We start from the raw sequence: 11,773 nt of genomic DNA, 5'->3' as shown, positions 1-11,773 counted from the left end.
ACTAGCTACAAGCCAGGGGAAAGTTTATAGTTGCTCACGTTCATTCTAACGTATCAAAGTCTTTTCACATTCATACACGTTTTATTTAAACTTACTTTGTTGTTGCCAACAACAATTACTTTCCCTGTTGCGGTTAGTGATGATGTTGGTGCTGCAACATGCTTTTTCTCTCACTCTCACACTGCCACACTGCTTGTAACAACCAAGAGTGCAACCTGGTCTCAGAGCATTTTGTATTATTATGTACAAAAATCAGAAATACTACAATTAGTATGATATGTTACCCTTGGTATGCTTACATAAGACAGATGTTTACTTAAGGCAAAAATGGAAGTAGGGTGGTTGGTTGGGATGGATGGATGGATGGGTAGGTATATATTGCAAATGTCTAGCAACCCAAAGGTTACGAGTTGGAATCTCCTCAAGGGCAACTTAAGCATTTTAGAAACTTTTCAACTACTTACAACTTTGTATCTACTTTGAAACTCCTTAGCATGTTAGCTAACCTTTCCCCTAACCCAAACCTTAGCTATTTTATCTAACCCTTCCCCTAACCCTTTAACCTAACTATTGATGTACCAAAATTACATTTTTGGCCGATACCGATATCGGATATTTTCCTTGCAAAAAAAAAAAACGATACCGATAACCGATATTTAAAATTTTAGCAGCCTTTCAAGCATTCTAGTACAGTTAAATAGTTAACACACACACATGGACGCAGCGGTCTAAGGCACTACATCTCAGTGCAAGAGGCGTCACTACAGTCCCTGGTTCTAATCCAGGCTGTATCACATCTGGCCGTGATTGGGAGTCCCATAGGGCAGCACACAATTGGCCCAGCGTCGTCCGGGGTAGGCTGTCATTGTGAATAAGAATTTGTTCTTAACTGACTTGCCTGGTTAAATAAAGGTTACACGCATGCACACGCACACACGCACACGCACACACACACACACACACACACACACACACACACACACACACAACACACACACACACACACCACTGACCAAAAAGTTATTTTGTTGGCATTTACATATATCCTCATTACCAGTAAAACATAATCAAAACCTATTACTTTCACTTACTTGCTGTGCTGTTTCATTGTTCATTTGTTCAGTCGTTTCATTCTCAACTAGGATTTCTATGGAACGCCGTTTGGGTCTTTGCGTGTCAAGAAAAGTGTCAAATAAGCTTGTTGACCAACCAGGACCTAAGTATGACTGCACGTCACATAACAATTTAACACGTTCGTACATTTTTTAAAGTAGTTATTACAAATTGATTACACTATCACTTGTATTTCATATGTCACAACGATTCATCGATACGTATGCTATGATGCTGGTAAAGTTGTCTCGCGCACCTACAGTACTGGTCATAAAAAAATCTAGCTAGCTCATGGATGCAAACAATGTTCTTCCCCAAAAACATAGCAAAAGGGCATAATCTCTTTCATTAGCTATAGTTCGCTAGCTAACTATGTAGCTAGGTGTCATTATCTAAAATAACCCTAATTTATAAGACAGTTCTTATTTGATTAATGGTGGTCGGACCCATCTATGTGAAGCTAGCCACAATAAGGATTAGCTACAATAGTGGACTTTGCGGTTAGCCTTCAAAATAAAAGTATGGCATAATTCTACTAATTTGTATTCAATTGCATCACTGTCAATTAAACCGCAAACCACAAATTCCACTATTGTGTCTAATCCTTATTGTGGCTAGCTTCACAACAACAAAAAATAGGTCTGGTCGAGCCTCACTAGCCAGATGAAGCTAGCTGGCTGCTTACAATGTCAGCTTTGGGCAACAGGGTTAAGTAACTGGCTAGCTATTATTTTCATGAACTGAACTTCAATTTCCATAGGCGAACATCAAGTGGAAACCTTGCTAATACTTACTCACAAGGATTCCTAAATCATTGCTAAAAATAATGTAAATGACTGTAGTTTCTACTGGTCATTGGTTTCAGGCTGGTTGTATTGGTGCTAGCTACGTACCAAGCTAAAGCTAGCTACCCCAGAAGTTGCGGTCGAACAAATTATGCTTTATTACCAACGCGGTATTGTAAACACATCGTTCGTGGCCGGTGTTTGCAGACTTTTTTGAACAGCTTTGACAGTCTTTTTTGACACACAAACACCCAAACAGTGTTCCATAGTATGTATGTTGTGAAGCTAATAGCAGTGAGTCTATTACTGTGTAACTCCGTTAGGGCAACATCTGAAAAATAGCACACTTGGTGGTGTGTACTGGTGCGCAACCAGTCGGCAAAAGCCAACATCACCCACGACAGAGAATGGTTGATTGTCAAGGGCAATGAATTCCATTATCTTGGCATTAATGGATTTCGCCTTTGAGTGGTCTCGCTGAAATGTTCTTACTCATTCAAATAACTGCTCGACTTGTTGATTGCTCGATCCACACTGCAGACATTGTGGGCTAGGTTAAGAATGCTCTGTTGCACATGTAGCGCAAATTTTTACGTGGGGTCATTACATCATGTTATATACCGTAGGAAGTTTACATAAACTTAGGTTGGAGTCAATAAAACTCGTTTTTCAACCACTTTCTTGTTAACAAACTATAGTTATGGCAAGTCGGTTAGGACATCTACTTTGTGCATGACACAAGTCATTTTTCCAACAATCATTTGAGTCAATTGGAGGTGTACCTGTGGATGTATTTCAAGGACAACCATCAAACTTACTGCCTCTTTGCTTGACATCATGGGAAAATCAAAAGAAATCAGCCAAGACCTCAGAAAAAAATTGTAGATCTCCACAAGTCTGGTTCATCCTTGGGAGCAATTTCCAAATGCCTGAAGGTACCATGTTCATCTGTACAAACATTAGTACGCAAGTATAAACACCATGGAACCACACAGCCATCATACCACTCAGGAAGGAGACGCATTCAGTCTCCTAGAGATTAACGTACTTTGGTGCGAAAAGTGCAAATCAATCCCAGAACAACAGCAAAGGATCTTGTGAATATGCTGGAGGAAACAGGAACAAAAGTATCTATATCCACAGTAAAACGAGCCCTATATCGACATAACCTGAAAGTCCGCTCAGCAAGGAAGAAGCCACTGCTCCAAAACCACCATAAAAAAAGCCAGACTTCAGTTTGCAATTGCACATGGGGGCAAAGATCGTACTTTTTGGAGAAATGTCCTCTGGTCTGAAAATATAACTGTTTGGCCATAATGACCATCGTTATGTTTGGAGGGGAAAAAAGGAGGCTTGCAAGCCGAAAAACACCATCCCGACTGTGAAGCACGGGGGTGGCAGCATCATGTTGTGGGGGTGCTTTGCTGCAGGAGGGACTGGTGCACATCACAAAATAGATGGCTTCATGAGGGAGGAAAATTACGTGGATATATTGAAGCAACATCTCAAGACATCAGTCAGGAAGTTAAAGCTTGGTCGCAAATGGGTCTTCCAAATGAACAATGACCCCAAACATACTTCCAAAGTTGTGGAAAAATGGCTTAAGGACAACAAAGTCACGGTATTGGAGTGGCCATTACAAAGCCCTGACCTCAATCCTATAGAACATTTGTGGGCAGAACTGAAAAAGCTTGTGCAAGCAAGGAGGCCAACAAACCTGACTCAGTTACACCAGCTCTGTCAGGAGGAATGGGCCAAAATTCACCCAACTTATTGTGGGAAGCTTGTGGAAGGCTACCTGAAACGTTTGACTCGTGTTTTTTAAAATTATATATATATTTAAAATCACCTTTATTTAACCAGGTAGGCCAGTTGAGAACAAGTTCTCATTTACAACTGTGACCTGGCCAAGATAAAGCATACCAGTGCAACAAAAACAACAACACAGAGTTACACATAAACAAACGAACAGTCAATAACACAAAATAAAAGAAAAATAGAAAGATCTATGTACAGTCGGTGCAAATGTAGAAGAGTACACATTAGGCAATAAATAGGCCATAGAGGCGAAAATAATTTAAATTTAGCATTAATAGTGGAGTGATATGTGCAGATGATGATGTGCAAGTAGAGATACTGGGGTGCAAAAGAGCAAGAGGATAAGTAATAATATGGGGACGAGGTAGTCGGGTGTGCTATTTACAGATTGGATGTGTACAGGTACTGTGATCGCTAAGCTGCTCTGACAGCTGATGCTTAAAGTTAGAGAGGGAGATATAAGACTCCAGTTAAACAATGTAAAGGCAATTCTACCAAATACTAATTGAGTGTATGTAAACTTCTGACTCACTGGGAATGTGATGAAAGAAATAAAAGCTGAAATAAATCATTCTCTCAAGTATTATTCTGACATTTCACATTCTAAAAATAAAGTGGTGATCCTACCTGACCTAAGACAGGGAATTTGACTAGGATTAAATGTCAGGAATTGTGAACAACTGAGTTTAAATGTATTTGGCTAAGGTGTATGTAAACTTCCGACTTCAACTGTAGGTATGCACGTCAGCTTTGCCGTCGGTTTTGCACATAGGTGTTAAACTAGACATCCGATATATCGTGCATCCCTAAACCTAACTCTTAAACATAACCCTTGCCTTAACCCCTAACCCTAATCCCTAGCCTAGCTAACGTTAGCAACCTAGCCACCTAGGAAGAATTCATAATCATAACATATTGTACATTTTTCAAATTCGTACATATAATACAAATTGTAATTTGTAACATGTAATTTGTAACACTAAATGGGTGTTCTGATTTACTTACAGAATAATACGAAATGCTGTAAGACCAGGTTGGAAAGTGAGAACAAAGCAGTCAGTGGGGGCAGGGGAAGTGACTCACTTTCCAGCAGTGAAGGCCTTTAAAAAAATATATTTTACCCACTTCGTACATTTGGGGAGACATGTCCCCCACATCCCCCTGGCTCCTACGCCCATTATCATAGAGTATTAACTTCTTATATCATCCACCAATTTTGATTGCATTAAAAAACTGTTTTATCAGTATGATGAATGATTAGGCTATAATTACCCTTTATTTATTACAAAAAGTTAATGGGGGCCTACGGCCTTATCTGTCCTTTTTAACAAATTCTGCAGTTCACTCTGCACTCCTTGCCAAATCTGTTTTGTTGAGTAATAGAGGGAAAGATGTATGTTTACTTTAAGAAGTTGTCAAATGGCTCCCGGGACTGCATGCGGAAACGTGTTGAAAGTTACCTATGTCTTTGAGAAAACAGCCCGCCAGTTTCATTAGTTTAGTTTGGCCCTGAGCAGAGCCCCATCAACTGTAATCAAGATTTGTAGGTGCACACACTGGTCTTCACTGTGCTCTACAGAACAGCAGCTCCAGCCAAGTGACATCAGCACTAGCTGCTGAAAGAGAGTCAGAGTCCAAGTCCTTTTCTTTCGCATCCTAAATTAAAGCTTCATGACAACACAGGCCCACATATCACACATAACCCAAATACGTAGGCCGCCCTAACGCATGTAATCTACGATGAACTGCTTAATGGTTACGTTGGCTCATCCCTGATCTGATTTATTTCATAAATTCAACACCATATGAATCATACCACACTGATGTAATCCCATAATCACTACATATCCCGGTTCTGGTCACACTGTGCTGCGGCCTAGGAGGCTGCTTTAGAGTTGGGTGGTGGGTTTGTCTTTGGTTGGGCCATGTGCTTATTACTTACCTGCCTGTCCGATCCAACCACAGCCCACCGCAGTGCTGCATAGCAGCAAGCTCAGGGTCAATGCCATTGAGAGGTCCCTGGGGCAGATTTATAGGGGAATTTAGTGTATTATATACGTGACCTTCCGGGGCGTGCATGGCAAGGCTCCCAGGCTAGGTTCATGGTCTATTAACACACTCCCTGTCCGGGTGAGATTACCGGGCTGGCGGCAGAGGATTAACACATAAAAACCCTTATCTAGTGAGTCAACTGTCAAGAATGCGTCCCTCGCCGAGTTTTTGTCAGACGCAGGAGGCAGAGGTTCTGTCTGTCTGTTGCTGGAGAGAGGATGAACCGAAGATGGATACGAAGATAGTGTCTGCTCAGTTATAGGCAACCATTTTCACACTCTCATGTTCACACAAACCGTATCATGCTGGCTCCGATTTTTTGGACTTTTCTAGTATGGTTCCAGCAACTGTGGTGAATGTGAAACCAGGCTAGGGACACAGTACATCTAAGTTTGGCTCAGTAGTGTAATAAGGGATTATTCTCCCAGCCATTCAGAGACTTATTAGCCTGGCCCCAGATCCATATTAAACCAACATGTCTCACTATTGTTGTATTGCCTACATATTCAGAGGAATTGGCTAAAGCACTTAGATCGTGGACCAGACTTGTGGCTAAGCCTATATGCCCTAGTTTGTCTACCCCGAGGTAGACAGCTTACCCTCTCCTCTCCAGCTTCTGACCTCTGACCACCAGTGTTGGCCATCTAGGTTTAGTTGAGGTTTAGTTGAGGTGACACCAAGTATATACAATACATCGAAAGGATGTATCAAAGGGACTTGGTTCCTACATCATTCTATTCAGTCTTCAAGTGCAGGAACACACCAAACGATCATCTCTATATATGTTATCAGAAGAATGAGGGCCAACCAGAGAGAATCAACTCCAAACCAGGGGTTGAAACCGGTTCAGGGAACAGAACAGAAAGATAACATAATTTTTGATGAACAGAATCAGAACCGAGAACGAAAGTGATCTATACTGTTCCGGAACAGAACCTTTATTTTAAAAGAACAGAAACTGGTTAATGTTATTTTATATTCTAGGCATTTTTTTCCAGTCCCACAAAAAAACGCAACCAAGTGCCTATGCAAAGCCCTCACTCTGAAACGTATTCCTGTCTGCCTGCCAGCCAGCTGAAAATCTTATCCAGTGTGTGTGTAGGCTACCTGCCCTTTCCCCCTGCCGAAGCAAAGTCTAGTAGCCTACTGATGTTACAAGCGTGATTCAGAAATTAGGGAGAGAGATTTGTAATTAGAGAAGAATGGATTAACCTTTTCACTGCTAGTTAAGGATACTATAGGTAGCATGTTTCACGTTGGATTTATAAACTTCAAAAAGGTAAGACGTGTTTTTATTTTAATTCTGGTGCCGCTTTGCACACACAAGCTTGTTAGCTAGCTAGTTGGCCCAACGTTAAGCCAACTCTGAAGTTCAAAGACATTCAAAGTTCCTTCACAGAAGCCGCTCCTCTATAGGTATAATTCTGTGGGCCTGATTCAGATAACGAATGTCATAACAACAAGATGCCCAGTGCTTCAAGCCAAGCCTCCTCCTCCACCCTCTGTTGCTCTCTGCCCCACTCACAAAATTTCAGTCGCACCTTGCGCCTTACACTCATTTGTCTAATGCGTGTAAATAGCTTGCCCACTCCATAGCAAGCTACTTCATCCATATTGATTGGTGAAGCAATTTAATGTTGAGCTAAACGTTTAAAAAAAATATATATTTAAGAGGTTTCAAATGGAACACAAAGAAACGATATAAACCATTACATTTTTTGGGTTCAAACCTGTTCAGAACTTTATTAATCTGTTAATAAAGTTCTGAATCTTAATCTGTTCCAACCCCTGGTCTAAAAAGGAAATTCTCTCAGAGTAGCTTTGAGAGTATACTGTAGCTACTGCCATCTGCGGGTATGTAGTGTGAAGTTGGATTTTGCCCGTAATGCTTATCCAATCCTTTCAGAACTACACAAGTACCTAGGGGATAAGGGTTGTTTCAAACCCCACCACTTTTGTGTTGCAAGTACTAACCCTAACCCAAGTACCATGCTCCAGCCCAATAAGTTATGGGAATCACTCTCTATAAGTTTCTGTGTATCTCTCCTGACAAAGACAAAGTGGCTGTTTGTGTATCTTCATAGTGGGACCGATGAGAGTGTTTTGTCCCTGCTGTTGTTGTCATTGCCCCTGAGTCTGAGGAACATTCACCAGCAGTTTGTTGGGTTCAAGCACAAACATCATCATTAGTAACTTTCACAAACCCCTGGAGCTAATACAACTTCAATAAGTGGCCAACTTTCTCAGCCTCAAATTGCACGTATAAATGTAAATATTACAGTTGAACAACCCCTAGTCTAGTGTTAGGACATGGACTCTCTCTTTCACAGTGTTGGGGAAAGGGAACATTGAGTGGGCCATAATGTCAAAGCTGGTTCGCATCCTACCACCAAATAAAGCGAAACAGTTAGGGCATATAATATAGGTGGGTCTCTCTATAAACTAGGGTACGTACCAGTGAGCATTTCTGGAGCTGTTACAAAGGCATTCATAATTATTAGTTTTTTTTCTTCATGTGAATACATTACGATATAAAAGGGGAACATACAGGACCAGTCAAAACTTTGGACACACCAACTCATTCAAGGGTTTTTCTTTATTTGTACTCTTTTCTTCATTGTAGAAAAGCAGTGAACACATCAAAACTATGAAATAACACATATGGAATCATGTAGTAACCAAAATGGTGTGAAACAAATCATAATACATTTTATATTTAACATTTTTCAAGGAAGCCACCCTTTGCCTTGATGACAGCTTTGCACACTCTTGGTATTCTCTCAACCAGCTTCATGAGGTAACCACCTGGAATGCATTTCAATTAACTGGTGTGCCTTGTTAAAAGTTAATTTGTGGCATTTATTTCCTTAATGCGTTTGAGCTAATCCGTTGTCTTGTAACAAGGTAGGGGTGGTATACAGAAGATTTGGTAAAATACCAAGTCCATATTATGGCAAGAACAGCTCAAATAAATAAAGAGAAACAACAGTCCATTATTACTTTAAGACATGGTCAGTCAATCCGGAAAACTTCAAGAACTTTGAAAGTTTCTTCAAGTGCAGTCGCAAAAAACATCAAGCGCTGTGATGAAACTGGCTCTCATGAGGACCGCCACAGGAAAGGAAGACCCAGAGTTACCTCTGCTGCAGAGGATAAGTTCATTAGAGTTACCAGCCTCAAAAATTGCAGCCCAGTTCAAGTAATAGACACATCTCAACATTAACTGTTCAGATGAGACTGTGTGAATCAGGCCTTCATGGACAAATTGCTGCAAAGAAAACACTACTAAAGAGCACCAATAAGAAGAAGAGACTTGCTTGGGCCAAGAAACACGAGCAATGGTGGAAATCTGTCATCCGTTCACGCAGAGTAGGTGAACAGATGATCTCCGCATGTGTGGTTCCCAGCATGGAGGAGGAGGTGTGATGGTGCTTTGCTGGTGACACTGTCAGTGATTTATTTAGAATTCAAGGCACACTTAACCAGCATGGCTACCAGAGCATTCTGCAGCGATACGCCATCTCATCTGGTTTGCGCTTAGTGGGACTATCATTTGTTTTTCAACAGGACAATGACCCAACACACCTCCAGGCTGTGTAAGGGCTATTTAAGCAAGAAGGAGAGTGATGGAGTGCTGCATCAGATGACCTAGCCTTCACAATCACCGAACCTCAACCAAATTGAGATGGTTTGGGATGAGTTGGACAGCAGAGTGAAGGAAAAGCAGCAAACAAGTGCTCAGCATATGTGGGAACTCCTTCAAAACTGTTCCAGGTGAAGCTGGTTGAGAGAATGCCAAGAGTGTGCAAAGCTGTCACCAAGACAAAGGGTGGCTACTTTGAAGAATATCAAATCTCAAATATATTTTTATTTGTTGAACACTTTTTTGGTTACTACATGACTCCATATGTGTTATTTCATAGTTTTGATAGCATCACTATTATTCTACAATGTATAAAATAGTAAAAATAAAGAGAAACACTTGAATACGTAGGTGTGTCCAAACGTTTGACTGGTACTGTTGATGCATTCAATATAATTAATGAGTTGAATCAGAACCTAGTTGTTAAATCCCTTTCTCATGCTTGGAGTCTTCACAGATTTGGCAAAACTCATGTGATAAAAAAAACACTACCTTTCTCTCCTTAGATTTATGGTACTGTTGTTTGTTTTTATATCATATACTAAGAATTTAACAATTTAATTACACATTGACTTTGGCCCTGTGAAATTCCTGGATATTGCTGTCAGGATCTTTTTTTAGTGTGGAGATCTCGGAAGTGTACTGTAACCTCCTAACATTTGTGTTACCATGTGAAAACAGCTTTCATTGGCACATATATCCAAAAGAAAGTGTAACTTTAATATTGATACTGTCATTAATGGGGTTCTTCAGTAATTATGCATAATAGTTGTTTGATACGAGTTTGATGTCTAGCTGTTTAGTTCCATGGGGACATTATTGCACAACATCAGCTGATTCAGGAAAGGATTTTTCTGTGATAAAGAGCTTGTGTGTTACTGCACGCAATTTAACAACAGCCAAAGTGGCCAAAGTGCGGGAATTAATGTTGATCTCGAGGATTGACAGAACATTTTGGTGACTATGTTGTTGCAGTGGTCAAGATAATTAGCCTACTTGGTGGACAGAGCAATCGGGAACATGAAAACGGCTTATTTATTCATTTTTTAATAGAAATCGTTTTTGCATATTAAACCAAAACCCAGCTTTATATTTCAATGTTCAAATGTGGTTGGGGTTAAATGAGGAATGCCTGGTCAAGTGCACAGCCAACTCTTCCTGTCCTTTCATAGCAGGAGGTCACCATTATAACTTCATCCTATGAATCCAAGTCATTAATTGATTAATACATAGCTGCCCATAATATTCCACAGTGCTAAGATAAGGTAAGACTTCTCAATTTCTCAATCTCAATTTCTGCATAATATTTAGCTATTAGGTGAACAATAGATAACTAAAGTAATAAAAACAACAGTAAAAAAGACAGTGAAAAATAACAGTAGCGAGGCTATATATATTAGTGAGGCTATATACAGGCACCGGTTAGTCAGGCTGATTGAGGTAGTATGTACATGTAGGTATACATACTTGCACAGGGGTTATGCCCCAGCTATAGTTAGTCAGCGATTTCACATCTAACTAGCTGGAATGAAGCAAGGGTATGAATAGTAGACATGTAAATATATCCCTTGACTGTTTAAGGCAGGTCTTCACCTACCCAGACCTGTCTGATAAGCCTGATTAGGGTGCCGTGGATGTGTCCAGCTTAGACCTTACTGTGAAATGCTTACTTTACAAGCCTTTAACCTAACAATGCAGTTTTAAGAAAATATTACTAAATAAACTAAAGTTACAAATTAAAAAAGTAACAATAAAATAACAATAATGAGGCTATAACGGCCGAGTCAATTTGTGGGGGTACAGATTATTCGAGATAATATGTACTGTACATGTAGGTAGGGGTAGAGTGACTATGAATAGATAGTAAACAGCGAGTTGCAGCAGTGTAAAAACAAAGGGGGGTCAATGCAAATAGTAAAGCAAAATAATTGTTCAGCTGTCTTATGGCTTGGGGGTAGAAGCTGTTAAGGAGCCTTTTGGACCTAGACTTGGCGCTCCGGTACCACTTGCCATGCAGTAGCAGAGAGAACAGTCTATGCCTTTGGTGACTTGAGTCTGACACATTTTTGGGCCTTCCTCTGACACTGCCTAGTATAGTATATAGGTCCTGGATGGCAGGAAGCTTGGCCCCAGTGATGTACTGGGCCGTACGCACTACCCTCTGTAGCACATTACGGTCGAATGCCGAGTAGCTGCCATACCAGGGAGTGAGCAACCGGTCAGGATGCTCTCGATGGTGCAGCTGTATAACTTTTTGAGGATCTTGGGACCCATGCCAAGTCTTTTCAGTCTCCTGAGGCGGAAAAGGCATTGTCGTGCCCTCTTCACGACATTCTTAACGGTTTGGACCATGATAGTTTGT

Source organism: Oncorhynchus clarkii, chromosome 7, assembly GCF_045791955.1.
Source record: "Oncorhynchus clarkii lewisi isolate Uvic-CL-2024 chromosome 7, UVic_Ocla_1.0, whole genome shotgun sequence".
Classification (NCBI taxonomy): domain Eukaryota; kingdom Metazoa; phylum Chordata; class Actinopteri; order Salmoniformes; family Salmonidae; genus Oncorhynchus; species Oncorhynchus clarkii.
This window is presented reverse-complemented; position numbering follows the sequence as displayed.